The following is a 3,859-nucleotide window of genomic DNA, read 5'->3' as shown; positions in this document are numbered from 1 at the left end:
AATAAATTTAATCAGTAATTCTTTTTAAATTCTTTTTTATTTTTTTAATTTGGAAAATAACTAACAGGATATTTTTTATTTTAATTAAAATAAATTTCATCAATAATCTTTTTTTCAATGCATGTATTTTTGGTATATTTGTTTCATTTTATAGATGTAAGTACTTTTTTAGTTCAAAAAAATGTTTAGAGATTCAATTGTTTAAAATCTGAAAGTCTATTGGATTTTTTCTATTTTTTCCATTATTTTACCACATTAACCGGTTTTATAGGTCATAAAAATATATCTAACAAGTTTTAGAAAGTCCAAAAAGTTATTTAACATTTTTGGAATATGCAAATACTTATTTCTTCTAAAAAATCGTCCAATTACTTAATCATTTCAAATACTAAAGTCTATTGGAGCGCTTTTTGACTTTTCTCAATATTTTAACATAGCTAACTTTCTATTCTGTGTAAAAATTCATTGTATTTGTTTGTTTTGAATATTACGATTTTTGATTCTCCTTTACGAGGAATATGTTAGAGATGCTCTAAAAAGTTAATTATCCATTAAAATTTTATTTATTGGTTGATAAGTTAGATGAAAAACTAGTTATATTTGGTAAAAAAAACAACTGAATAACATCAAACACATAACCTGTCTTGTATTTGAACAAAAAAATCAATTCATCCTTTTATCAGTCAAACTATATGCCATTAAGCATCATAAAACAAAGGCTTATATAACTTAATATGCTTAAAAATAATTGATATGATTAATCATTTTATATTATATTTTTTTAAAAAGCGTGTGTATGAAAATATTGCAAAAATCCATGTTTTGTTATTACACATGAAACAATTAAAAGGTATGTTACTGAGTTCCATTTAACATTGGATTGTTTTTTAACATTAAAGATTAAACCAGTTTTATGTATTGAATAGAATGACATTGGGTTGACTAGTCAAATCTAGATTATGTTGACTGTGCCACTATGTCAAATCACAACCTTATTTAATAGAAGCTTCTTAAGAAAAAAGTGTAATTGTTTTTTTAAAACCAACTTAAAAATAGAAGCTTCTTTAATTTGTTTACCGACAATCTTTTTAAACCCGATTTCAATTAAAATATTATTTTCTTTTTGATCCACCTGTAAAAACAAAAAGAGTATCTTGAGTTTTTATGTTTTATATTATAAATCATTTGATAAAAACTTTTAAAAACTATTTTTTATGCATGAAGTTTGTTTATTGATGCATATTACTTAAAATTCAAGATTACAAGTAAATTATGTGTAAGTACAACTTATTGAAGCTCCATGTTTGAATTCGTATAACTAACTGCGGATAAACATAATCAAATAAAGGATAAACATCTCATTTTAAAATATAAAAAAATCTAAAATATAATTAGGATAATTATCGAGTTCTAACAAAATAATTAATTATTATCTTTATAAGAAAATTATATTATTAAACCAAATATAAATTACTTCGTTATTGAACCTAAATTAAATTATAATAAAAAAATTGAATTAAAAAATTATACAAAAAATAAGAATTTTAAATAATTAATTTGATATTAATATCGATATTTTTATTGTCAAATTTTTATGAGATTTTTAAATTTATATATTTTTCAAAAATAAAAGCATTATTGTTTTTTCAAAATCACGTAAAACCGTATTATAACATCGACTGAGATAAAAAATAAAATGAAATATTAAAATCAAGATGTATCTCGCTGAATTGCACGACTAGCATTATAAATATGTTTAAAGTTGACATCTTTTAAAAAGTATGTTTAGTTTTTCTTTAATCACACTCTTAATTTCAAGATCATGGTTGTGTACCATTTTTTTTAGCGAAGCTAAAGTTTTATTCGATCATCCAAAAAGAAAAATCGAAAAATGCTACTAAAAGGGGTTTTTGCAACACTATAAAGTCAAAAGTAAGAGACTCTTCTAATAACTTTAAATCCAACTTAAAACAACGAAAGAAGTTTTTTTTTGAAATATATAATATTTATATATGACAAATACAACAAATAAACTCACACACCCTCCCCACCTATGGTGAGGTTTGAACCCTTGACCTTCTAAGAGGCCAAGGGCCACGACACCGCTAGGCCAAAAACCATTTGGTAACGAAGGAAGTTATCGATGACCAACAACTTAAGACTTATAACGAGTTCACAAATCTCATTTTTCTATCCATATTGTACGAGGTGTTACATCTTTGAACCCCAAAGCAAAAATATTGTTTTGCCTTAACCCGTAATTAAAAGAAAACTCATGTATTTATGTTACTTAATGAAACTATAGCTCAATAATAAACCCAACGGTTCTTTTTCACTGAAAAAAATATATATATGGTGACGTTTAAAAAAAAATTGTAGGTGTTTGGATCAGTTTGTGCACAAATCGACTTTTTTCTTGGGTCTCTGAAGTCGGTTGGATGAACTTCCATAACTCTGAGGGAACTCGAATTGGTAACCAATAAGAAACGAACTCATCGTTTGATCGGTTAATCAACCCCAATGGTCTAAATATGATATTTTAAGTGTTTAATGATTTTTCTTTATCGTAGGCCCATCAAGAAGTTTGATTCAATGGGCTTTGAGATACAAAACTCAAAGCGGCCCACTAAAACCTTTGTATTTACGTGCAAATTTTATTTCCCCTTTTTTTAATGAAAAAAATAGTGATTTACTTTTGTTTTCCCATTTTGTTGGACATGTATTTAAAAGAATGATGATCAATTTACACCACACTGGTTCCACTAGTATAAGAAATTTGTATTATATAATTTACAGCTCAAAATTTTCAAATAAATATTCTTGTACAATCACATGTATAACAACATATATCTTCAAGATACATCAAGTAACAGATTGATTTTCCAAACCAGTAGAGTTAACAAAATAAATATATTCAAAACTACTTAATTATCATTTTTCATTGGAGATTATATTCACCCTAACAAAAGAATTTCATTAAAACTTCATAACATCATATTCTCATTTATTTATAAATAATTAGAAACATACTTGTACAATGCATCGAGATAGATTTTATTTTAATATTTTATTTTATTATTTGTTTTTAGCGGTTTTATAATACAGTATCAGTATCAAATTAACAATTTAAAAGTTCTCATTTTTTATAATTTTTTTAGTAGTTTTTTATTATAACTAATTTTGGTTTAATAACAAAGTAATTTATTTTAGATTTAATAATAATATAATGTTTTTCATTAAAATAATCAAGTATTATGTTAGAAGTCAATGATTATTCTAATTATATTTTAGATTTTTTATATTTAAAATGAGATGTTTTACTTTATATTTGATTATATTTATCAGATAGTTATATGAATTAAACAAATACCTTTAAAAAGTTGTACTCGTGCACTATTTATTTGTAATATTGAATTTAAGTAATATGCATTATTAAACAATATTTGATGCATTAAAATTGATTTTTAAGTGTTTAACCCAAATGCTTTATAATATAGTATCTATACTATCTTATTAAGTAAATTTAACAAAAGTCTTAAAGTCTTAAAATACTAAAGGACCAAAATACCCTTTATACTACCCTTAGGTCACTTTTTCACTCATTCATCTCCTCATATACACTCACCCTCTCACAACCGATTTTTTTAAAATTATAATTTTAAATTGACACTTTATACCCCCATAATTAATTAATTAATTTACTTTACGTCTTTTACTTTTAAATGTTTCATTTTAAACCTTTATCAAATTAACATACATAATCGTATATCAATTAAAACATGTTTAAAAAATATATTTTTATTTTAACAAGTTACACCATTATAATCGTCTCGTTATTACATTTTAAATGAGTCCAATA

The sequence above is a fragment of the Cynara cardunculus genome, assembly GCF_001531365.2.
Source record: "Cynara cardunculus var. scolymus isolate 2C chromosome LG 11, CcrdV1, whole genome shotgun sequence".
NCBI classification, from domain to species: Eukaryota; Viridiplantae; Streptophyta; class Magnoliopsida; order Asterales; family Asteraceae; genus Cynara; species Cynara cardunculus.
This window is presented reverse-complemented; position numbering follows the sequence as displayed.